This window comes from Ovis canadensis, chromosome 2, assembly GCF_042477335.2.
Source record: "Ovis canadensis isolate MfBH-ARS-UI-01 breed Bighorn chromosome 2, ARS-UI_OviCan_v2, whole genome shotgun sequence".
In the NCBI taxonomy this organism is placed as follows: domain Eukaryota; kingdom Metazoa; phylum Chordata; class Mammalia; order Artiodactyla; family Bovidae; genus Ovis; species Ovis canadensis.
The window spans coordinates 36,623,841-36,651,462 of NC_091246.1; the positions used below are offsets into that span (position 1 = coordinate 36,623,841).

Consider the following 27,622-nt stretch of genomic DNA (forward strand, 5'->3'; position numbering starts at 1 on the left):
TGTATTTCCTGCATTGGTAGGCAGATTCTTTACCACATAGATGATATGTGAGGAAAACTAACAAACTCTGATTAATGGGATCAAGGAAATAATTAAATAAATGGGGAGATATTCCATGTTTATGGGTAGGAACATTCAATTTTGTCAATGTATAAATTCTCCCCAACTTGATTTATAGATTCAGTCAAAATCCCAGCAAGTTATTTCATGATATTGACAAACTTATTATGAAGATTATATGGAGAGGGGGAAAAGACCCAGAATAGACAATACACTGTTGAAGCTAAAGAACAAACTTGGCTTGCTGATACTACCTGAGTTCAGCTCTTTACTATAAAGCTATGGTAATTAAGACTATTTGGTACTGGTGAAAGAATAGACAAGGAGATTAATGGAATAGAACAGAGAGACCCAAAATAGAATCAAATAAATTTAGTTAAACTTCTCTTTGACAAAGCTAAGGCAAAACAGTAGAGCAAAGACAATCTTTTCAATAAATAGTGTGGGAACAACAGGACATCCACTTGCAAAAAAACACCTAGGCAGAGAATATACACTCTTTGCAAAAATTAACTCAAAATATAAATCAGCTCTATTTCAACAAAATAAGTTTTAAAAAATTAACTCAAAATGGACCACAAACCAATATAAAACACTAGAAGACAACACAGGAGAAAACCTAAATGAAACTGGGTAATATGGTGATGACTTTGGATATATCACCAAAGGCACAATCCAGGGAAAAAAATGATAAGCTATTTCATTAAAATTTAAAACTTCTGCTGAGAAACACATTGTAAAGAGAATAAAAGGCCACAAACTGAAAAGATTTTTATATACATCTGATAAGGAACTATTATCCAAAACATACAAAGAACTCCTAAATCTCAGCAATAATAAACAACCTGTTTAAAAAATGGGTCAAAGATCTTAACAGACCATACACTATTCTTTAAAAAAATAAAATCAATAAAAATACTGCTATGGAATAAGCAAACTTATGGTTACCAAAGGGAAAAGGGGGAGTATAAATTAGGAAGTTGGGATTAACAGATTATATACTACTGTATATAAAATAGCCATCAACTGTATAGCACAAGAACACTTCAATATTCTCTAATAATGTATATAGGGAAAGAATCTTAAAAAATAGATATATGTATATGTATAACTGAATCAATCTGCTGTACACCTGAAACACAACTTTGTAAATCAACTACATTCCTATATAAAATAAACAACAACAAAAATGTGATACAACAAAGAAAGCTTTACTCTAAAACAATGGTATGTCTAGGTCACACACTACACATGTGTTTAACTTTTTAAGAAACTGTTGAATTTTTTTCAAAAAAGCTAGTGTCATTTTATATTTCCATTAGCAGTGTATAAAAGTTCCAATCCCCCTGCATCCCTGATAATACCTGGTTACAGTTAGTCCTTTTAATTTTAGTCATTCTAACAGTGTAGAGTGGTATCTAACTATAGTTTCACCGTTCATTTTCCTAATGTCTAATTTTGTTAAGAATATTGCCATTCATATATCTTCCTTGGTTTAGCATGAATTCAAATCTTTCACCAATTTTTTTTACGAGGTTTCTTGTTTCCTAATTATTGAGTTTTGAGAGTTCTTTATATATTGTGGACATTACTGTATCACATATACACTTGGAAATATTTTATCCCAGTCTGCATATTTTACTAAAAGCCCCATGAGTTATGAGTTTTTCGGTCTTACTTATGGGAACAGGCACTATTGTCTGCCTCATGTGAGTGCCAGATACTATTTCTTCTCATCTCTTTGGTGGTTCTTCTCCAGTTATGAAATAAACTTGCCCATGCCCATGTGTTGTGTTGACCATTACTCTGATGCATCCTTTGGACTCTGCAGATCTGATTTATTTCTTTGTGCCATGCTCTTTGTTTTTCTGGTTTGTGTTACAAACAAAGAAACTGACACTCCCGAATTTCTCAAATGCCCCATCCAAGCTCACATAGGCAGGAAGTGATAGGGCTAATATTTGGAGCCAGACCTTCCTTAGTACATAGCAGAACTTAGCAGCAGGAGTTGGGGAGAATAACTGGTTTCATTTTCAAGGTCACCTGAGCAATTAATAATGAGAAGTCTGAGTAGAAGGCAGTCAGCTCTCAAACAGTAGAAGAAGAAGGCCTCTAGTGTTGGCTTTTGATGGTGGACAGGAGGCAATTTTCCTCAAAAGATATATGGGTCAGGTAAAACTGAGAAATTCATTTTGCTGGAAGCTCAGTTGCAAATAAAGGAAAACCTTAGTCAAGCAAAGAGGCAGAGATCAAAGGAAGCTCAGTCCTGCTCATGTAGAAAGAAATGTCTGAGAGAATACAGGACATGCCTTCCTCTTGTCCTTGGAGCAGATGATGGCACTATTTATGGAATTCTCCCCTGAAGAACACAGACTCTTTCCTTCAAGCAAGAACTGGCGTGTCTGCAATTGGATTTTCCAAGGTTAGAGATCTCCTTTGAGGGGGAGGAGCAGGGGCAGACCATGAGGATTCCAGTGAATGGAGCAGTCTGCACCCAATTTAAATTTGATCTGGATATTACAAGCCAAACTTTTGGAAACTTAATCCTCTGGCAGGATCTGTGGCATGGAGGCCAGAGATCTGATAGCCATGCTATTTAGAGAAGCCAAAAACCAACACAGTTGAAAAGAGGACCGACTTTTAATGTTGTCAGGCTGGGGCAATGGACCATGCCAAGTGGCCTCTGGGATGGGCAACAGCTGGTCAGGGACAGAACTAAGAGGCTGTGTATCAGAATAACTGGATGCTTGGAGGCAACACAGAGGCATGAAATAGTAAAAGGGAGAGAAGTCATGCAGCCAGGGAATGTAGGATGTCCCCAAAATGAGAGCTCAGTGCTGCCAGGAAGAAGGTTAGAGGTGGTCAGATCATGAAGGCAGAAAACTTCAGATGATGCTCAATGGTGATATTTTTATTGTGAGAAGCCATAAAGCAGAACACTCTGAGAAACCTTCTGCCCAGTACCTCTGCCCCACATTGGAGGATTTTGCATTTTTCAATTTTTAAAAAAATCCAGAATTAACATTGATTATTCTTGTATAGCAGGATTGTGTGAGTAATTTTTATTCTGTTCTTTGTAACATTCTTTTTTAAGCTTTCTTCCATGGGTTTGGATTCTTTTCATAATACTGATGATGAAAACTAGCAGTGTGAAAGCCACAAGGCAGCAAAAATAAGGTGGAGCTCCTTCCAAGTCTCATTATCAGAGAACTGTCATTATTTGACCTACCTAGTGCTTCCCTGAACGGCTCCCCTTGCAATGCTGTCTTGATGCGACCTGGCTCAGAGCTTGCCCTGAGTGAGAAAAGCTTTTTCCCCCAAGGACACTTGTACAATATATTTAGAGTCAATTGTTTAAAGGCTGCCTGAGGCAGTGAATAATTGTGGTAAACAACAGGCTTATTAAAAACCTGAAAAGAAAAAAAATGAAACTCTGGGGAATGAGATGCCCATTGAGCCTTTGAAAAGCTCTGATATATTACTAGGAATCTAGAAAACCATGAGCTTGCAACATACACAGGGCTGTGAACATGTCCTAGAGAGATTTGAGAAAGTTCTAAATTCTCACCTAAGGCTTTTGGCAAGCAAGAAGTGAATGTTAAGGCAGAGCTGTCAACTGTCTGGATGAGTGTTAAAGACACACATTCATACAATCATTCATACACAAACACACACATTGTCCCTCAGCAAAAAAAAAAAAAAAAAAAAACACCTGGGAGATTGGTTCCCAACATTTAGAGAAATCTCTGTCCAATTATTAGCTGGAACTAACCTGAGCAAGTAGAGATTTCAGTAGCTGACAAAGAATACAGATTTAACATAATAAGTTCAGTAGAGTCACTAAATAAACAACAAACAGCAATAACAACAGACTGAGGAGAGGGATCTCTGAATCCCAAAACTTCCACATTATTTAAAATGTACATTTTTCAACAAAAAATTAGAAACACAAACAGTGATGAAAACATGGCCCATAAACAAGGGGATAAAAGGCACAAATAAAAACTGACCCTGAAGGAGGTCAGATGTTTGACTTAACAGACAGAGATTTTAAATCAGCTATCTCAAACATGTCTGAATCATGCCTAAAGAACTAAATAAAAGTATGAGATTAATGTCTTTCCAAGTAAATATTATCAGTAGAGATATAAATTATAAAATGAACTAAACAGAAATTTTGGATTTGAAAAAATACAATAACTGAAATGAAAAAATCACTAGAGGGGCTCAAGAGCAGATCTGAACTAGCAGAAAGAATGAGTAAATTTGAAAAGACGTTGATTGAGATTAACCAGTCTAAGAAAGAGAAATAAAAACAGTAAATATTAATACGAACAAAACCCAAGACATCTGTGAGACACCATCAAGTATGCTAACATTAAAATAATGGAATTCCCAGAAGGAAAGGAGAGAGAAAAAGAGGCAGGTGATATTAATTGTAATCCCCATGGGAAACCACCAAGAAAATGACTCAAAGTCATATGGAAAATAAATGATAGGGAATTAAAATAGTACACTGGAAAATAAATGTTTAGTACAAAGAGATGGCAGTAATGGAAGAAGAGAGAAACAAAAGACACACAGAATGCAAACAGAAACATGTCAGATGCAAATATTTTCGGTAATTATACTAAGTGTTAGTGGACTAAACACTCCAACTAAGAGATAGATATTGACAGAACTAACTAACTATACACTGTAAACAGGGTACCACAATTAGATATCAGTAACTAAAGGAAATATGATATTCACCAACATGTGAAAATTAAACATACTTTTAAACAACCAGCAGAGCAAAGAAGAAATCACAAGGGAAATTAGAAAATACATTGGGATGAATGAAAACAAAAACTCAGCATATCAAAACTCATGGAGTGCAATAAAAACAGTGATCAGAGAGAAATTTATAGTTGTAAATGCCTATGTTAAAAAATGGAGAAGGAAATGGCAACCCAATCCAGTATTCTTGCCTGGAGAATCCCATGGAGGGAGGAGCCCGGTAGGCTACAGTCCATGGGGTCACAAAGAGTTGGACATGACTGAGCTACTTCACTTTCACTTTTATGTTAAAAAAAGAAGAGGTTTCAAATAAATAACATAACTTTCCACCTTCATAACGAGAAGAAAATAGAGCAAAGTAAATCCAAGCAGTAGAATTGAGGAGATAATAAATATTAGAGCAGGAATAGAGAATAGATAAATGATAGAGAAATTAATAAAAACAAAAGTTAGTTCTTTGACAAGGTAAGTAAGACTGACAATTTTCTTAGCCAGAGTGACAAGAAAAGAGATACTCAAATTACTAAAATCAGGAATGAAAGATACTATTTCTGACCTTAAAAACAGAAACAATTAAAGGGGAATACTATGAACAATTGTATGCCAACAGATTAGATAATGTGGTCACAATGGATAAATTTCTAGAAAGATAGAAACTACCAAAACTGAATCAAAAAGGAACAGAATATATGAATAGGCCTATCTGGTCCCATCACTTCATGGCAAATAGATGGGGAAACAGCGGAAACAGTGTCAGACTTTATTTTGGGGGGCTCCAAAATCACTGCAGATGGTGACTGCAGCCATGAAATTAAAAGACGCTTACTCCTTGGAAGAAAAGTTATGACCAACCTAGATAGTATATTGAAAAGCAGAGACATTACTTTGCCAACAAAGGTCCATCTAGTCAAGGCTATGGTTTTTACAGTGGTCATGTATGGATGTGAGAGTTGGACTGTGAAGAAGGCTGAGCGCCGAAGAATTGATGCTTTTGAACTGTGGTGTTGGAGAAGACTCTTGAGAGTCCCTTGGACTGCAAGGAGATCCAACCAGGCCATTCTGAAGGAGATCAGCCCTGGGATTTCTTTGGGAGGAATGATGCTAAAGCTGAAGCTCCAGTACTTTGGCCACCTCATGTGAAGAGTTGACTCATTGGAAAAGACTCTGATGCTGGGAGGGATTGGGGGCAGGAGGAGAAGGGGACAACCCAGGATGAGATGGCTGGATGGTATCACTGACTCGAAGGACGCGAGTCTGAGTGAACTCCGGGAGTTGGTGATGGACAGGGAGGCCTGGCGTGCTGGGATTCATGGGGTTGCAAAGAGTCAGACACGACTGAGCGACTGAACTGAACTGATAGCAAATAAAGAGATTGAATTGATAATCAAAGACTTCCCACAAAGAAAGACCAGACTTCACTGGTTCATTCTACCAAACATCTTAAGAAGAGTTTGTGCTAATATTTAAGAAAGTTTTGTTAAAAAATAAAAATAAATGAGTAAAGAATGTTCCCAAATCATTACCTGGTACCAAAACAAAGAAATCATGAGAAAACTACAGACAAATATCACTTATGAATATATGCAAAGCTCCTCAACAAAATATAGGCAGAGAGACTCCAGCAACATATAAAAAGGGTAATACACTATGACTAAGTGGGATTTATTCTAGGAATGCAATGTTAATTCAATATAAGAAAAGAAATCAATATAATACACCATATTAATAAAGAACAAAAATAATTATTTCAATAGATATGAAGAAATGCCAGGAGCCAGCGTGAGGAATCTCGCCCATGGCAAAGGTCATGAGGAAGGAAGCCTGACAAAACTCAAGGGTGTGATCAGGCTCCAGGGGTTCCCCCTGGAATTTCCTGAGCATCCACCCCCAAAAACCAGAGTCTGCTTGCTTTACTGTGTTATGCTTTCCACCTACTCTTCTGACATTAACAGGGGGCTGTCCCCCCACCACCTTGTTCTGGAAAAGGTTAATTTAGAGTTTTTAGATAATAAATCTCCTGGGCATAATAAGAGTGTTTCAATCCAAAAACCCCTCTGATGGCTTTCTAGCCTGCCTGCTGGACTCTTACAGCTGTGCATGTGATTGTTTGCAGCCTCCACGAGAGGCACAGGAAGCTTAAAACATCCTAGGAATGTAGGGGCTTCCGAGGAGTCAAAATCATTAGAATAGGACTGATTAAAGGTTTCATTTGTTGAGCCAATACTTGCTGCCAAATTTTCATATCTTTTATTTGTAGATATAGTTGGTATATAGAAAAAACAGATAGTAGACCTGGTACTAGCAACATTAGATCTTTAAGTTAAGTACTTTCTTTGTTATAACCCACTACACCTTTGTTCTACAGGAATGTAACTTTACTTAGTACTTTGAGGGTGATACAGAGTAAAGAAAAAAACACTTCTAGGGAAAAAGAGTTTTTCTGGTTGATAGACATTTATCTAGGGAGAGAGCCATAAAAATGTTAACAGGCCTCTTGGCCAGAAGATGATGTAAACCACCTGAGACCTTTTGTATATGGGAAGGTATGCAAAAAGAAAGCCTGGTCTCAATGAGGGTCAGGACTGCTGCCCCTGCATAACTCTGCATATTCCATTATTTATGTACAACTTGCAGTATATAAGCTGATTTTTAAAATAAAGTCTTGAGTCTTTCACCGATGCTGGGCTCCCCCATGTCATTCTTTTCTCCCCTTTTCCAGCTGAATTCCCATATGGAGCAGGGAGGCTCACCACGTCTACTTACTTGCCCTGGCTTCTAAGATCCACGCGAAAGGGAGCCTAAGGCGGGGCACCCTTCAATATTCAAGTGGGCGCCGGTGGCCTAACGTAGATGGTGTCTCAAAGTTTTATTGGTTTTCCCCGTAAACCAAGTTATTCAGCCTCTTTTCTCCACCTAAATTTCCTACTATACTATTTCTTCCTAATCTAATCTTACACCGCTAAATAAATAAGTTTTTCCTCACCTATCTGTCTCCCCTTTGAATCACCCTGGATCCACCGGGGCTGGATCCCGGCAGAGAAAGTACAGGCATACCTCATTTTATCATGCTTCACTTTGCCACACTTCAAGATACTGTTGTTGTTTTATTTTTAACAAGCTGAGGGTTTGTGACAACCCCCTGTTGAGCAAGTCTATCAGCACCACTTTTCCAAAAGCATTTGCTCAGTTCATATCTCTGGCACATTCTGGCAATTCTTGCAATATTTCAAACTTTTTCAACATTATACTATTAGTTATGGTGATCCATTATCAGTGATGTTACTATTGTAATTGTTTTGTAATTGTTACTATTGTAATTGTAATTGTGGTACCACAAACCACACCCATACGAAATGGAGAACTTACCAGATGTGTGTTCCGACTGCTCCACTGACCAGATGTTTCCCATCTCTCTCCCTCTCTTTGGGCTTCCCTATTTCTTAAGGCAACAATATCGAAATTAAGCAAATTAACAACCCTATAATTGGCCTCTACATATCTCTCACTTTAAATAAAAAACTAGAAATGATTCAGTTCAGTGAGAAAGGTATGTCTAGAGCCACAAGCTCTAGGTATGAAAGAGGCCACAAGCTAGGCCTCTTGCCCCCAAACAGTTAGCCGAGTTATGAATGCAAAGGAAAAGTTCTCAAAGGAAATTAAAAGGGCTCCTAGAGTGACTACACAAATGGTATGAAGGTTTAACAGCCTTATTGCTGATGTGGTGAAAGTTTCAGTGGTCTGCATAGAAGATCCAACCAGCCACAACACTCTCTTGAGCCAAAGCCTAATCCAGAACAAGGCCCTAACTCTTTTCAATTCTATGAAGGCTGAGAGAGGTAAGGAAGCTGCAGAAGAAATGTCTGAAGCTAGCAGAGGTTTGTTCATGAGATTTAAGGGGAGAAGCCATCTCCATAACATAGTGCAAGGTCCAGTAGCAAGTGCTAAAGTAGAAGCTGCAGTAAGTTGTCCAGAAGATCCAGCTAAGTTAATATATGAAAGTGCCTAAAAAGTAAATTTTCAGTGTAGACAAAACAGCCTTCTATTGGAAGATGCCATCAAGGATTTTCATAGCTAAAGAGACGTCAGTGTCTGGTTATGAAGCTTCAAAGGACAGGCTGACTCTCTCATTAGGGGCTAATGCAACTAGTAACTTTAAGTTGAAGTCAGTGTTTATTTACCATTCCAAAAATCTTAGTGCCTTTAAAAATTATGTTCAATCTCCTCTGCTTGCACCCCATCAATTAAACAATAAAGCCTCTATGACAGCACATTTGCTTACAACATGGTTTGCTGAATATTTTCAACCCACTATTGAGATCACAAAAGAGATTCCTTTCAAAATTTTACTGCTCACTGACAATGCACCTGGTCACCCAAGAACTCTGACAGAGATGTACAATGAGATTAATGTTTTCATGCCTGCTAACACACATATCCATTCTGCAGCCCATGGTTCAAGAATTTTCAAGTCTTAAGAAATACACTTCATAAAGCTATAGCTGCCATTGGTAGTGATTCCTCTGATGGATCTGGCCAAAGTAAATTGAAAACCCTCTGAAAATGATTCACCATTATAGATACCATCAAAAATGTTCACGATTCATAGGAAGAGGTCAAAGTATCGACAGAGGTTTGGAAAAGTGACTTCAACCCTCATGGATGACTTTGAGGGGTTCAAGATTTCATGGAGAAAGTACAGATGTGGTAGAAATATCAAGAGATTAGAATTAGAAGGGGAGACTGAAGATGTGCTTGAATTGCTGCAGTGTCATGATAAAATTTCATCATGAGGTTGGTGCTTCTTATGGACAAGCAAAGAAAGTGGCTTCTTGAGATGAAATCTACCCCTGGTGAAGATGCTATGAGGATTGTTGAAATGACAATATAGCATTTAGAATATTACATAAAGTTAGTTGATAAAGTAGCAGAAGATTTTGAGAAGATTCACTCCAATTTTGAAAGAAGTGGGTAAAATGCTATCAAATAGCATTACATGCTACAGAGAAATTGTGAAAAAAAGAGTCAATTGATGTGGCAAACTTCATTGTTGTCATTTTAAGAAACTGCCACAGCCACCCCCAGGCTTCAGCAATCACCACCCTGATCATTCAGAAGCCATTGACATTGAGGCAAGACCCTCCACCAGCAAAAAGATTACAACTAGCTGAGAGCTCAGATAATGGTTAGCATTTTTAGCAATAAAGCATTTTTAAATTAAGGTATGTACATTTTTTAGACATAATGCTATCACACTTAATAAACTACAGTATAGTGTAAACTTAACTTTTCTATGCTCTGTGAAACCAAAATAATTCATGACTATTGCAATATTCTTTATTGCAGTGGCCTGGAACTGAACCTGCAATATCTCTGAAGTATGCCTCTTTTTGACAAAATCCAACATCTTTTCCTGACAGAAACACTCAGCAAACTAGGAAAATAAACTTCTTCAGCCTTGTCAAGAGCATATTAACAAGAAAAACCTACAGTTATCATGCCTAATGAGCAACAAATGAAAACTTTGCCCCAAAAATCAGGAAAATATCTTATCTTACCATTTCTATTCAACACTGCATTGGAGGTTCTACCCTGAGCAATTAAGCAGAGAAATAAAATAATAAGCATATATAAATTGGAAAGGAAGAATCAAAACCATCTGTATTCTCATCTATAAAATCTACAGAACACACAAACTATTAGAGCTAACAAATGAGTCCAACCAAGTTGTAGGATACAAAATCAACTATTTATTTCTATAATCTAGCAATGAGCAATCAAAAAGGAAAATAAGGGCTTTCCTGGTGGCTCAGTGGTAAAGAATCTGCCTGCCAACGCAGGAGACACAAGTTCAATCCATGATCTGGAAGGATCCCACATGCTGCAGAGCAACTAAGCCCATTTGCCACAACTTTTGAGCCTGTGCTCTAGAGCCCAGGAACCACAACTACTGAGTCCACGAGCTACAAATACTGAAGCCGGTGCCCTAGAGCCCATGCTCCACAAGAGAGGCCACTGCAATAAGTCTGCGCGCTTCAATTAAGAGTAGCCCCCACTCGCTGCAACTAGAGAAAAGCCCATGCAGCAACCAAGACCCAGCAGAACTGAAAACAAATAATTTTTTTAATCAATTTAAAAAATGAAATTGAGAAAATTCTATTTACAATAGCATCACAAACAATAAAATACTCAGTGATTTAACAAAATAAGAAGATGGCGGAGGAATAGGATGAGGAGACCACTCTCCCCCACAAATTCATCAAAAGATCATTTGAATGCTGAGCAAATTCCACAAAACAACTTCTGAACCTTGGTGGAAGACACCAGGCACCCAGAAAGGCAACCCATTCTCTTCAAAAGGACGTAGGACAAAATATAAAAGATAAAAAGAGACAAAAGAGTTAGGGACGGAGACCCATCCCAGGGAGAGAGTCATGAAGGAGGAGAAGTTTCCACACACCAGGAAACCCTCTCACCGGCGGGTTTGTGGGGAGTTTTGGAATCTCAGAGGGCAACATAACTGGGAGGGAGAAAAAAACAAACAAACAAAAAGCCCACAGATTACGTGCCTCAACTCCCAGCAGAGAAGTAGCCCAGACGCTCAAGTCTGCCAGCAGCGAGCGGGGGCTGAACAGGGAGGTGCGGGTTGCATGCTTAGGGTAAGGTCGGGGCCTGAATACCCTGAGGACAACCTGAGGGAGCTAACGTGAGAGAGCAACCCAAACTGTGGGATAGCCAGAGAGAGAGGGAAAAAGAGAGAGAGAGAGAACTTTCCCATGAAAAGCTCTAAGGCAGAGCCTGGTCCGCTCATGGAACAAAGGACTGAGCAAATACCAGAGGAGAGCTAGCCAGCTGCAGACCAGCCCATTCCCCGCCAGAGGCAGAGAGGCAGGCAGGCGACAGCCAGAGCGGGAAGGCAAGGGGCAATCAGGGTCCCAGAGACGGCATCCGCCACCAAACTGTGAGCAGGCTCCCAGTTGCTAACCAAGTCTTCCTGAGATCCTGGACGATTGACATCGCCAGGAGGGTTGCAGTCAGAGATCAGCTCCCCAGAGGAGACACACGCCACACCTGAGAGCGCTCTCCCTGAGCACCCAGGAAACCAAGGGGCTGGGAAGGGGGAGGTGGTAAGACGCACCGCCCACCTGGGAGAGTGCACCTGGTCACCTGAGCCGTTCAGACATGGGAAGGGCACAGAACGTATGCCTAGCCGAGTCTGTGCCTTTGTGGAGTACCTGAGAACCTGAACAGCTTATACCTGGGAAGTGCATGCAACCCAGGACCCACTTTAGATAGTTCCCCTGCAGAGCAACCTGGAGCCTGAGTAGACTGGGAAAGCACAGAGGCCATGAGGGGGGCATACCCAGTGTGGCCCAGGCACTGTGAGCACTCCCCACACACACTAGTGATATTTGTTTGCAGCGTTCCTCCCTCCCCACAGCACAACTGAACAAGTGAGCCTAAGTAAGTGACCACCTTCGCCCCCTTGTGTCAGAACGGAAATTAGACACTGAAGATACCTGCAAACAGAGGAAGCCAAAATAAACAAAGAAGAGGCAACCGCTTTGGAAGTGACAGGTGCCACAGATTAAAACCCTGTAGCTAGCATTGACTACATTGGAAGGGGCCTATAGACCTTGAGAAGAAGTATAAGCCAGAACAAGGAACTATCTGAAACTGAACTGACCCGACCCTACCCTCAACAGCTCCAGAGAAATTCTTTGACATATTTTACTATTATCATTTTTTAATTAAAAAAAATTTTTTAATTTATTAATCCTTTTTCACTTTTATAACCTATTACCTTGCAAAAAAATAAGATCCTATTTTTAAAGCAATTTCATTTATATATTTTTAAATAATTTTTGAGATGTTTTGTTTTTATAATACTTTTGATTATTTTTGAGATCTAAACTCTACTCTAGATTTTTAATCTTTGCTTTTTGGTATTTATCAATTTTGTACCTTTAAGAATCCAATCTTCAAAGTGTGATTACTGGCTTGATTGCTCTCTCCCCTTTTGACTCTCCTTTTTCTCCCCTAGGTCACTTACCCCCTCCCTCTCCCTTCTCTTCTCTACCTAACTCTGTGAATCTCTTTGGGTGTTCTGGGCTGTGTAGAACACTTAGTGAACTAATTACTGGCTAGATCTGTCTCTCTCCTTTTGACTCCCTCTTTTCTCCTCCTAGTCACTTCTATCTCCTTCCTCCCTCTTCTCTTATGTAACTCTGTGAACCTCTCTGAGTGTTCCAAACTGTGGAGAGTACATAAGGAATTGATTACTGGCTAGATTTTTCTCTCCTCTTTTGATTACCCCTCTTCTCCTCCTGGTCACCTCTATCTCCTTCCTCCCTCTTCTCTTGTCCATGTAACTCTGTGAACCTCTCTGGGTGTCCCTCATTGTGGAGAATCTTTTCACCATTAACTTAGATGTTTTATCATTGGTGCTGTATGGATAGAGAAGTCTTGAGGCTACTGTAAGAATAAGACTGAAAGCCAGAGGCAGGAGGCTTAAATACAAAACTTGAGAACACCAGAAAACTCCTGATTCTAGGGAACATTAATCGACACGAGCTCATCCAAAAGCCTCCATACCTACACTGAAACCAAGCTCTACCCAAAATCCAATAAGTTTCAGAGCAAGACATACAAGCTAATTCTCCAAAAATGCAGAAACATAACCCTGAGCATTAAAATACAGGCAACCAAAAGTCACACCAAACCCACAGACACCTCAAAGCTCACTACTGGACCCTTCATTGCACTCCAGAGAGAAGAGATCCAGCTCCACCCACCAGAACACCAATGCAAGCTTCCCTAACCAGGAAAACTTGACAAGTCACTTATCTAATCCCACCTACAGGGAGGAACCTCCACAATAAAGAGGAACCACAAACTTCCAGCATACAGAAAGGTCACCCAAAACACAGCAATCTAAACAAAATGAAAAGGCAGAGAAATATTCAGCAGGTAAAGGAACATGATAAATGCCCACCAAACCAAACCAAAGAAGAGGAAATAGGGAGTCTACCTGAAAAAGAATTCAGAAAAATGATAGTAAAAATGACCCAAAATCTTGAAAACAAAATGGATTTACAGATAAATAGTCTGCAGACAGGATTGAGAAGATGCAAGAAATGTTTAACAAGGACCTAGAAGAAATAAAAAAGACTCAGTCAATAATGAACAATGCAACAACTGAGATCAGAAGCACTCTGGAGGGAACCAACAGTATAACCTCAGAATAACTGAGGCAGAAGATAGGATAAGTGAGGTGGAAGGTACAATGGTGGAAATAAGTAAAGCAGAGAGGAAAAAAGAATTAAAAGAAATGAGGACAACCTCAGAGACCTCTGGGACAATGTTAAATGTCCCAACATCCAAATCACAGGAGTCCCAGAAGAAGACGACAAAAAGAAAGGCCATGAGAAAATACTTGAGATAATAGTCGAAAACTTCCCTAAAATGGGGAAGGAGATAGCCACCCAAGTCCAAGAAACCTAGAGAGTCCCAAACAGGATAAACACAACACAAGACACATATTAATCAAATTAACGAAGATCAAACACAAAGAACAAATATTAAAAGCAGCAAGGGAAAAACAACAAATAACACACAAGGGGATTCCCATAAGGATAAGAACTGATCTTTCAATAGAAACTCTTCAGGCCAGAAGGGAATGCCAGGACATACTTAAAGTGATGAAAGAGAAAAACCTACAACCCAGGTTACTGTACCCAGCAAGGATCTCATTCAGCTATGAAAGAGAAATCAACAGACTTATAGACAAGCAAAAGCTGAGAGAATTCAGCACCACCAAACCAGCTCTTCAACAAATGCTAGAGGATCGTCTCTAGATAAGAAACACAAAAAAGGTTTATAAACTCAAAAAAAAAAAAAAAGTAAATGGCAATGGGATCATACTTATCAATAATTACCTTAAATGTAAATGGGTTGAATGTCCCAACCAAAAGACAAAGGCTGGTGAATGGATACAAAAACAAGGCTCCTATATATGCTGTCTACAAGAGACCCACCTCAAAACAAGGGACACATACAAACTGAAAGTGAAGGGATGGAAAAAGACATTTCATGCAAATGGAGATCAAAAGAAAGCAGGAGTAGCAATACTCATATCAGATAAAATAGACTTTGAAATAAAGACTGTGAAAAGAGACAAAGAAGGACACTACATAATGATCAAAGGATCGATCCAAGAAGAAGATATAACAACTATAAATATATATGCATGCAACATAGGAGCACTGCAATATGTAAGGCAAATGCTAACAAGTTGAAAGGGGAAATTAACAGTAGCACAATAATAGTGGGACACTTTAATACTCCACTCACACCTATGGATAGATCAACTAAACAGAAAATTAGCAAGGAAACACAAACTTTAAATGATACAATGGACCAGTTAGACATAATTGATATCTATAGGACATTTCACCCAAAAACAATGAATTTCACCTTTTTCTCAAGTGCACAAGGAACACTCTCCAGGATAGATCATATTCTGGGCCATAAATCTAGCCTTGGTAAATTAAAAAAAAAAAACCTGAAATCATTTCAAGCATCTTTTCTGATCACAATGTGGTAAGATTAGATGTCAACTACAGGAAAAAAAAAAACTATTAAAAATACAAACATGTGGAGGCTAAACAACATACTTCTGAATAACCAACAAATCACAGAAGAAATAAAAACAGAAATGAAAATATGCATAGAAATGAATGACAATGAAAACACGATAACCCAAAACCTATAGGATTCAATAAAAGCAGTGCTAAGGAGAAGATTCATAGCAATATAAGCTTACCTCAAGAAATAAGAGAAAAGTCAAATAAATAACCTAACTCTATACCTAAAGCAACTAGAAAAAGAAGAAATGAAGAACCCCAGGGTTAGTAGAAGGAAAGAAATCATAAAAATTAGGGCAGAAATAAATGAAAAAGAAATAAGGAGACTATAGCAAAAATCAACAAAGCTAAAAGCTGGTTCTTTGAGAAGATAAATAAAATTGACAAACCATTATCCAGACTCATAAAGAAGAAAAGGGAGAAGAATCAAGTCAACAAAATTAACAGTGAAAATGGAGAAATCACAACAGACAACACAGAAATACAAAGGATCATAAGAGACTACTATCAGCACCTATATGCCAATAAAATGGACAACTTGGAAGAAATGGACAAATTCGTAGAAAAGCATATCTTTCCAAAAATGAACCAGGAAGAAATAGAAAATCTTAACAGACCCATCACAAACATGGAAATTGAAACTGTAATCAGAAATCTTCCAAAAAACAAAAGCCCAGGACCAGATAGCTTCACAGCTGAATTCTACCAAAAATTTAGAGAAGAGCTAACCGCTATCCTACTCAAACTCTTCCAGAAAATTGTAGAGGAAGGTAAACTCCCAAACTCATTCTATGAGGCCACCATCACCCTAATACCAAAACCAGACAAAGATGCCACAAAAGATGAAAACGACAGGCCAATATCACTGATGAACATAAATGCAAAAATCCTTAACAAAATTCTAGCAAACGGAATCCAACAACATGTTAAAAAGTTCATACATCATGACCAAGTGGGCTTTATCCAAGGGATGCAAGAATTCTTCAATATTCACAAATCAATCAATGTGATATACCACATGAACAAACTGAAATATAAAAACCATATGATTATCTCAATAGATGCAGAAAAAGCCTTTGACAAAATTCAACACCCATTTATGATTAAAAAAATAAAATAAAACTCCAGAAAGCAGGCATAGAAGGAACATAGCTCAAGACAGTAAGAGCCATATGTGATAAACCCACAGCAAACATTCCTCAATGGTGAAAAAATGAAAGCATTTCCCCTAAAATCAGGAACAAGACAAGGGCCCCACTCTCACCACTACTATTCAACATAGTTTTGGAAGTTTTGGCCACAGCAATCAGAGAAGAAAAAGAAATAAAAGGAATCTGGATTGGAAAAGAAGTAAAACTCACTGTTTGCAGGTGACATGATCGTTTACATAGAAAACCCTAAAGGCACCACCAGAAAATTACTAGAGTTAATCAATTAATATAGTAAAGTTGCAGGATATAAAATTAACACACAGAAATCTCTTACATTCCTATACACTAACAATGAGAAAACAAAAAGAGAAATAAAGGAAATAATTCCATTCACCATTGCAACAAAAAGAATAAAATACTTAGGAATAAATCTACCTAAAGAAACAAAAGACCTACATATGAAAACTATAAAACAATGATGAAAGAAATCAAAGAGGACACAAATAGAGGAAGAAATATCCCATGTTCATGGATCAGAAGAATCAATATAGTGAAAATAAGTATACTACCCAAAGCAGTCTATAGATTCAATGCAATCCCTATCAAGCTACCAATGGTATTTTTCACAGAACTAGAACAAATAATTTCACAATTTGTATGGAAATACAAAAAACCTCGAATAGCCCAAGCAATCTTGAGAAAGAAGCATGGAACTGGAGGAATCAACCTCCCTGACTTCAGGCTATACTACAAAGCTACAGTCATCAAGACAGTATGGTACTGGCACAAAGACAGAACAAAATAGAAACAAAAATGGAACAAAATAGAAAGCCCAGAGATAAATCCATGCACCTATGGATGCCTTATCTTTGACAAAGGAGGCAAGAATATACAATGGAGAAAAGGCAATCTCTTTAACAAGTGGTGCTGGCAAAACTGGTCAACCACTTGTAAAAGAATGAAACTAGAACACTTTCTAACACCATACACAAAAATAAACTCAAAATGAATTAAAGATCTAAACGTAAGACCAGAAACTATTAAACTCCTAGAGGGAAACATAGACAAAACATTCTCTGACATAAATCACAGCAGGATCCTCTATGACCCACCTCCCAGAGTAAATGAAATAAAAGCAAAAATAAACAAATGGGACCTAACTAAACTTAAAAACTTTTGCACAACAAAGGAAACTATAAGCAAAGTGAAAAGACAGCCTTCAGAATGGGAGAAAATAATAGCAAATGAAGCGACTGACAAAGAATTAATCTCAAAATATACAAGCAGCTCAGGCAGCTCAAGTCCAGAAAAATAAATGACCCAATAAAAAAAATGGGCCAAAGAACTAAACAGGCATTTCTCCAAAGAAGACATACAGATGGCTAACAAAGATGAAAAGATGTTCAACATCACTCATTATCAGAGAAATGCAAATCAAAACCACAATGAGGAACCATCTTATGCCAGTCAGGATGGCTGCTATCAAAAAGTCTACAAACAATAAATGCTGGAGAGGGTGTGGAGAAAAGGGAACCCTCTTACACTGTTGGTGGAAATGCAAACTAGTATAGCCACTATGGAGAACAGTGCAGAGATTCCTTAAAATACTGGAAAGAGAACTGCTATACGACCCAGCAATCCCACTGCTGGGCATACACACCAAGGAAACCAGAATTGAAAGAGACACATGTACCCCAATGTTCATCACAGCACTGTTAACAATAGCCAGGATATGGAAGCAACCTAGATGGCCACTGGCAGACGAATGGATAAGAAAACTGTGGTAACACCTTGGAATATTACTCAGCCATTAAAAAGAACACATTTTAATCCATTCTCATGAGGTGGATGAAACTGAAGCAGAGTGAAGTTGGTCAGAAGGAAAAACAGCAATAGTAACACCAAAATTACCAATAATACAAAACACCAGTATTAGCACATATACATGGAATTTAGAAAGATGGTAATGATAACCCTGTTTTATTATAATACATTATTATAATATTAATATTAAAAATCATCTATTATACAGAGTGAAGTAAGCCAGAAAGAAAAACACCAATACAGTATCCTAATGCATATATATGGAATTTAGAAAGATGGTAACGATAACCCTGTATGCGAGACAGCAAAAGAGACACAGATGTATAGAACAGTCTTTTGGACTCTGTGGGAGAGGGCAAGGGTGGGATGATTTGGGAGAATGGCATTGAAACATGTATAATATCATATGTGAAACAAATTGCCAGTCCAGGTTCAATGCATGGTACAGGATGCTTGGGACTGGTGCACTGGGATGAGCCTAAGGGATGGGATAGGGAGGGAAGTGGGAGGGGGGTTCAGGATGGGGAACACATGTATACCCATGGCTTATTCATGTCAGTGTATGGCAAAAACCACTACAATATTGTAAAGTAATTAGCCTCCAATTAAAATAAATTAATTAAAAATAAAACAAAATAAGTGCAAATCTGAACACTGTAACAACAAAATATCATTGAAAGAAATTAAAGAAGACCTAAATAAATGGAAATACATCCCATGTTCACCAATGAGAAGATTCAGTATTAGTAAGATGGCAATACTCCCCAAATTGATATCCAGATTCAAGGCAATCTTCATCAAAATCCTAGCTGCTTGTTTTGCAGAAATTGGAAAGTAGGTTCTAAAATTTCATACGAAAATGCAAGGCACCCAGAATAGCCAAAACAATCTCAAAAAGGAACAAATTTAAAGGACTCACACCTCTAGACTTCAAAAATTAATACAGAGCTACACTAATCAAGGCACTATAGTACTGGCATAAGGATAGACAGGTTAATCCATGATATAAAATTGAGATTCCAGAAATAAACCCATATGTTTATGGAAAACCTAGGTTTGACAAGGATACAAGACAATTCAAAGCAGAAATAGCTTTTTCAACAAAAGGGCAACAGGACATCCACACAGAAAATAATGACATTGTACCTATTCCTCATACCAAATTAAAAATTTAATTCAAAATGGATCAAAGACCTAAATGTAAGAACCGAAACTATAAAACTCTTAAAAGAAAACATATGCATAAAATTTGGTGATTTTAAATTAGGCAATGGTTTTAAAATATGACACAAAGCACTATCAATAGAATTAAAAAATGGATAAATTGGAACTCATCAAAATTAAACACTTTTGTGCTTCAAAGGACTCTATAAAGAAAGTGAAAAAGAGAATGAGAGAAAATATTTTTAAATCATGCATCTGTCAAGAGTCTAGTATCTAAACTATATAAAGAATTTACAATTCAGTAAAAACAAACAAAATAAATTTTTATGAGTAACAGATATGAATAGATATTTCTCCAAAGAAGACATACAAATGTCTACTAAGCACATGAAAAGATGCTTCACATCATTAGTCTTTAGGAAAATGCAAATCAAAAAGCTCAATGAGAGACCATTTCATACCTGCTAGGATGGCTAAAAAAATTAAAAAGATGGTAAGGATATGGAGAAATTGAAACTCTCATGAATTGCTGAAGTATAGCTGCTGTGAAAAACAGTTTGGGAGTTCCTTAAAAAGTTAAACACTGAATTACCATACAACCCAGCAATTCCACTCCTAGGTATATAACCAAAGAAAATTGAAAACATATGTTCATATGAAAAAAATTAAACATGAATGTTTGTGACATTAGCCATAATAGCACAAAAAGTGAAAACTCCCCCCAAATGTCCATCAATGAATTAATGGATAAATGAACTGTGGTATATCCACAGAATGCAATATTATTCAGCTACGGGAAAAAATGAGGTACTGATGAGACATGTGGGACCTGGGACCCTTTGCTACAAGTGCTTGTACCTGGACAACAAATGTCTCCTGGAGAAACAGAATACAAAGATAGATAGGTTGATCCAAAAATATAACTGAGACTCCAGAGATAAACCCATACATTTAGGGCAGCTGATTTTTGATAAGGGTACCAAGACAATCCAACGCAGAAAGAAAAGCCTTTTCAACAAAAGGATAACTGCATAGCCAAACAGAAAATAACGATGTTGAACCTATTCCTCACACCAAATTTTGAAAATTAAGTCAAAATGGATCAAAGATCCAAATAAGGACTAAAAATAACTGCATTCATGCAGAGTTAGGGAAAATTATGAACAAAACCAAAAACCCAACTTCTATGTCCCCTGCGCACAATACCACCAGAGAAGGGGCCTAAGTCACCCCATCCTGCCTGATCCTGGACCTGCCCCTACCCTCACCCCATGTAAGGTAACAACTCACCTCCACTCAAGGAGTGAACAAAGGAACCTGTTACTTGTTTTGTTCCCTCCTGCTGCAGCATGAGTCCCAATAAAGCCTTATCTAAATTTCTTCTCTGGCCTCTTATCAATTTCCATCGATTTAAAGAGTCTAAGAACCAGCTCTGTTACACCGATGTGTGCTACAACATGAAAGAAAAACCACATACAAAAGGCTATCATGTTGTATGACTCCATTTCACGCAATGCCCCCAAACTCAAAGAGACAGAAAGTAGGCTAGTCATTTCCGGGGACGTGGGGGATGGGAGAATGGTGCGGAATGACTGCTAATGGGTACAGAGTTTGACTGGGGATAATGAGAATGTTCTGGAATTATATGATGCTGATAGCTGCACAACTCTGAATAGATTAAAAAGCATTGTACTGCATAGTGCAAATGGGTGAATTTAAGAAAGCTGAGCACAGAAGAATTGATGCTTTTGAACTGTTGTGTTGGAGAAAACTCTTGATAGTCCCTTGGACTGTGGTTCATGGGATCGCAGGTCAGACACAACTGAGTGACTGAACTGAACTGAATAGTAAATGAATTGTATCTCAATATTTTAAAAAGTCAGACCACACCATTCTTCTCAAAATGCTCCAACAAGTTCATGTCTCAGAGAAAAAGTCAAAGGAACACAAGACTCCCCAGAGCCACTGCTCTGACCACTGCTTTTCTGACCTCAGCTCCCATCACTCTCCCATCCGGCAGCCCCCACCAGTCACACTGCCTCCTTTCTGTTCTTCAAACACACCATCATGCTTCCACCTCAGGGCCTTTGCTCTCAGTTTCCCCACAACCCTGGATTCAAGCCTCCAACACCGGCACAGTTAACTTCTGCACCTCTTGAAGTCTTTGCTTGAATATCCCCTTTTTAGTGAGGTCTATCCTAACTGCATGCCTGTACTCCTTTCCCCCAACCCTGTTACTTTTGCATTTATCCCTGTCTAAAACATAACATGCTTCTCTTATTGCTTACTTTGTATTTATGGTCTGTTTCCTCCCACTAGAATCTAAGCCATGTAGCTAGAATTTCTGTCTGCTTCTTCACTGCTCTATGTTTCACAATCTGTGGGCATACAGGAGGTGCTTACTAAATATCTGTTGGTGACCACAAAATAAACAAACATCTACAGGGGTAAACAGGTTTGGAGGACATGTTCTGAGAATGAATACATCTTCACAGACATACACACAACTTTGGGAATGAACTTTTTTGAAGACTGTCTACTGCTTGTTATCAAACACTTTTTCAAGCCTAAGAGATGTCAGATATTTTCTGACACCTGCTGTTTAATTACTGTGACCATGCATGAAAGCAACGGGCCCCAGGCCCTTTTCTTTCAGCAGCTGAGTATGTGAGACTTGCTCAGCTTCACATCTTTGATGCTCACATTTCGCCTGTACTTCTTCCTTGGTTTCACACAGTGACACGAGCTGCTGGGAGTTTCTCTCTGCCTCTCTCAGGACATCTGTGCTTTGAGTCTAACTCTGGGTCAGCTCTGCAGACTGAAGACACTCTGGGTGTGCCTGTCAACAGGAGGAGAAGCGCTCCAGCAGGAACCCCACACCACCTGACCTCACAGCCTCCTAAGCTCCAGACAGCATCTTTGTTGTGCTTAAATGAGCCTTCCATGTGCTCCCGACAGGAGCACACATAATTAAACGTACTAACATTTAAGAGCAGGCTTAACCCACAGACTTTTCTATTATCGTTTTTAAGTTTTGATTCATCCACTCTAGAGATTCAGCCTTTCTTTGATGGAGACTTAAAACATGAGAGAGAAGTTTCTTGGGCGTCCAAAAAATCATAATGCTTTTGGGAAATTGAGTCTTAGCATGAAGAAATCCCTCTGTGTTCTGCCATCTCCATTCTCTATTTTTCAGATAAAATAGCTATTACTTTGTGTCTGTGTGGAGCACAGCGAAAAGGAAACTCAGATTTCAAAGAACCATCTCTGTCACCTTCAAAATCTTTTTGTCCTCGGGTATCCTAAAATGTCTATCCTCTCTAGTCACAAAAATGTTTTCTCTGCAGCAGCTGACCCTATCTATGTTAATGATTTTAACAACTTACTGACTGGAGATGTATGAATACGTCTCTTGTTACCCTAACATTACTGACCAGGGTGTTTCAATACTCACTTACATAACAAATCACCAGCCACAGACATTAGTTTCTGCAAAAGTCCTCCAGTCAATAACATGTTACGTGTTAGTTGCTCAGTTGTGTCTGACTTTTTGTGACCCCATGGACTGTAGTCCTCCAGGCTCCTCTGTCCATGGGATTTCCCTGGCAAGAATACTGGAGTGGGTAGCCATTCCCTTCTCCAGGGGATCTTCCCAACCCAGGGATCAAACCCAGGTCTCGAGCATTGCAAATGGAATCTTGACCGTCTGAGCCACCAGGGAAGTCCCCAATAATGTGTTAAGTAGCACCTATAATACAAATTTATATCATCCAGAATACAGCCCCAACACACCTGTTTTTGGTTCACTTAAGTATCCCACGGGTCCTTCAGGTTCTATCCAAGACTCTTATTATCTCTCCACCAAAACACAAAATTTTTTTAATTTTTAATTTTAAAAAATTAATAAGAAATAAGAAACCCTGGTATTGCCAGGCCTTACTAATAGCATTACTTTCTCCCACTCAAGGAAACTAGGAAATTCAAAATCAAACTTGGCTCTCTTCTCTGGCTCTATGCAAATTCTGTCAGTCAATGAGTCATTTGCTTTGACCCCATTTTAATGAACTTCCAAATTTGTCCTGGCCATATATCTTCTGAAGAAAGATTACCTGCTGCTCACACTTAAAAGGAAACAGTGGGGACTTCCTTCTGCTCACGGTTTGAAAGCTGACTGCCCTCTATTCCCACTTTGAAAACACTAATTACTCAGGTGACCAAGAAAATGAAACCAGTTGTTCTCCCCAATCCCTGCCATCTGCCCTGGCACTGGGCCTGGGTTCTATCTTGTGCTAAGCAAGATCTGACTCCGTTACCAAACCAAACTTGGGTCCATTCACCCAACATACAACAATGCCAACATACAGCATATATACAACAACATATAATGACATGCAACAACTGAGCTGTGGGGAAGGAAAGTATAGTGTTGACTGCAAGGCACACTCCAGTGTTCTTGCCTGGAGAATCCCAGGGATAGGGGAGCCTGGTGGGCTGCCTTCTATGGGGTCACACAGAGTTGGACACGACTGAAGCGACTTAGCAGCAGCAGCAGCAGCAAGGCACCCAAGATGGGGCCAATCAAGAACAGGCAGCTCATGCTCAAAAGACCCAAACCCCCTGATGCCTTTCAGGGTAGGTTTTTTAAAAACAGTGTGAGGGAGAGGATCACAGGGTCTTTCATCAGCTCGTGCACAATTCTCTGACTGGTTGATGGGGAAGTTAACAGGGTGATTTCAGGAATCATAATCATCAACCTGTTGGTTCCAATCAGTCTGGGGTTTCTGTGCTAGTGATCAGCATGCGGTTGACTTCTTCCACCTGGTGGCGGTTTTAAGTATCTGCAAAATAACAATGATATGGCACAGGATATTAACTATAGCGCTTGGGGAGGAACTAAAGGTCCTTTGTTTAATGGCTGAACTATTATTATTCTGTCTTGCTCGACTGTTTTTGCATTTTCTCACTTCCCTGATTAAATTGCCCTTTGGAATTCAGGGAAGGTCTAAATGGCTAAAGCTCTTCTACAAAAAAGTTGCAGGGACACAGGGCATGTGTTCCTGGGAAGGCCCTGCAGGATCCTGCTTAGTTTCAGCCCTATCACTTCCAGCCTATGTGAGCCTGGATGTGATGTTATATGCCATGCATGCAATAACAACATTCCCAGGTGGCTCAGTGGTAAACAATCCACTGCCAATGCAGGAGACACAGCAGTCTCAGGTTCAGTCCCTGGGTGGGGAAGATCCCCTGGAGGAAGAAATAGCAACCCACTCCAGTATTCTTGCCTAGGAAATCTCATGGACAGAGGAGCCTGGCAGGGTCCTCTATAGCCCATGGGGTTGCAAAGAGTGGGACACGACTGAAGTGACTGAGCATGGCATAAGAGGAGCACATGGTACATATGCAATAACACAGAAATCAAACCTGTAAATATAAGTTATCCTAAGAAAGTATGGTATATAAATGCATAAGTCAGTAGAGACCCATAGGTTAACCCATTCTATTGAGCTCAGCCTATCTAGATCTCTAAGAAAGACTGCGCAAATTTGGTAGGTTCCATTTTTACTGTCATGGAGGACTACACTATGGGAATTCCCCACAAGTGTAGCTGCTGTGTCCCTCTCCCATTTCACCACCATGTTGCCTCCTCAAAGTGGGCAAATGAGGCTCATGGTTCCCCAAGGTCCAGACCTAACTCTGAAGCCCAGCCAGGGCCAAGGCTGTCCAAATCAAGATGGAGGTCCCATCCCATCGTCCAATAAAGGATAAGGCCCAGAGAGCTGAGAAATCTGTTTTCTGGTGCACATACGTTACTCTCAACAAAAACATTATTTCTTCACAAACACAGATGCATTGTTCTGAACCCTAAGTGTGAACCAGGAATTGGAGCTAAGAGAGTCTTTACATTTAGAGCTCTAGGTTCAGCTACTGTCCCACTCCTCCTAAGGAGACGACTCTCTGCACCCAAGATTCGCTTTCTAAAAAGACCTTATATTACGGAGACTGCAGCTGGAATTAACTGGACTAGAGACCGACGGCCACGCTTTGCCAAATGAATAGGAACGAAGGACCGGGCTGCCCTCAAGTGGGAAACCCGCAAATTGCAGCGACGCTTCCAATCAGTTACACTTTAGTTCCAGAAACTGAACCGGGTTTCCATTCTCAGCTAGCAGAAATGCCCCTCCTTGAGAACCGCTAGGGAGGAAACTGAGGTGTGGATCCTTTTACTATCACCGCGGCGCGCTGAGAGAACAGGCGAACCCATCGTCTCCCAACCCCCCGACCCTATAAAGCACCTGGTTAAATGCAGATTCTGGGTCCTCACCGCGGACACTGATTTAGCGAGCCAGCAGGAGTGAGCACCTGGAGTTCTGGTGTCTAACCACGTGGTTCGGATCATCTGGCAGATTTGGAGATTGTGGGCTGGGAAGCGACTTTCTGTTACCCTTCGTGGGTCCTGGGAACCCCGAATCCGCAGTCCTTCTTGTGACCTTTCTCGCAGCCCCCAGCCGCCGCTTTAGCGTCTCCCCACCAGCCACTGCGGAACCCCACCCACCAGCCCGGGTCTGCCCCGGGTCAGCCCAGCCAACGTGGTTTCCATGGCGACCCGGGCTGCGCCGCGTGCCGCTTCCCTCGCGCGGTGTGAGGTGGCATCTTTTCTGACCCAGCGCCCACCTCCCCGACCGAGAAGGGAAATTCTAGTCCAGGATAGTCAAGCTAAAAAGTAACTTTGTTACTATTATTGAGTATTTCTTGTGCCCATTTTTTATTTAAAATAAGATGTAAGAGTTTTGTTTTTGCCAGGGTGGGGGGTCGCGGAATTCGTGCGACCTGTCTTCTTAGTACTATGTAACATCTCAAATTCAGATTCAAACTCTTGGGATAGACTGTCCCCCGCCCCAGCTGAAGGAATTAATAATTTCGACTTGCCTTAGAGACTTACCTTTCTTTGCACAGCCCTCCCGTGGTACCAGAACACCTAGGTGTGTGGTTTTTGTCTAGCAACCTCGGGAAACACCGAGGTGATTCCCAGACCGTGGGCTTCCTGTTCCTTCTGTACTCTCCAATCTGCCCTTCTTGCCAAGGACTGCTGCCTCTGCTGAACCCGATGGAGGAGGTCAGGTTCTTAAGGGCCCCGGGAGCGAATGCGGAGACTGTATTCTCAGAAGCATCTGGGTTGAGCTAGGCCCTCAGAAGTTCCTCGTTATTCTAATCAAGGAGCCCCGGCATACTCTAATCAACTTCCTTTAGGAGAAGGCCACATCTGGGTATACTTTCAAAAGGAGCATGATCCAACACCCCAGGTCCTGTCAGCTTTTCTTTTTGGTCATCCATGAGGACTGCTGAGTCATGGTACTTCCTTGGGGCGTTTAGCAGTTCAAGATGGCTGGAGGCTGAGTGAAAATCTAGGCACCTCTGAAATCCTGTTGATATGTGGAATAAATGACCTTCAGAATGACCAGCTGTGGAGGATACTGGGAAATGTCTAGTACTGCATGGTCATCTCATAAACATGGAGATGTGAAGACAAGGTTTGACTACTCTTGTTTTGTCACATAGTAACATTTTCAATAGCTAAGTGTAAGCGTTTGGCAATCTTCTGAAAAATTAGATACTTTCAGAGATGGAGTCGATCCATTTTGTTCAGAGTTTTCAGAGCCAGACATCACAGAAGACCATCTCACAGTCTCTGTGTAGGGAACCATCCATTCTTCATTAAAGAAGTGAGTGTGCGTGCTAAGTCGCTTCAGTCATGTCCAACTCTTCGCAGCCCTATGGACTGTAGCCCCGCCAGGTTCCTCTGTCCATGGGATTCTCCAGGCAAGAATACTGGAGCAGGTTACCATGCTCTCCTTCAGGGATCTTCCCAATCCAGAGATCGAACCTGCGTCTCTTACATCTCCTGCATTGGCAGGAGAGTTCTTTACTACTAGCGCTGAAGAAGGGAAGAAGCAGATCACCCAGACTGAACTAACTCCATCTTGCACTTTTAATGAACTCTGG

The 27,622-nt window shown here is 39.9% G+C and overlaps 1 long non-coding RNA gene across 1 annotated transcript in view; it reads right to left on the reverse strand.

Annotated features, from left to right (window-relative positions):
- LOC138433351 (uncharacterized) overlaps positions 1-26,188 on the reverse strand; it is a 33,102-nt gene extending 6,914 nt beyond the window's left edge. Inside the window, exon 1 of the long non-coding RNA XR_011254278.1 lies at positions 25,915-26,188. This is a non-coding gene — a long non-coding RNA (uncharacterized lncRNA). The remainder of the gene's footprint in view (positions 1-25,914) is intronic.
- Positions 26,189-27,622: the final 1,434 nt, after the last annotated feature.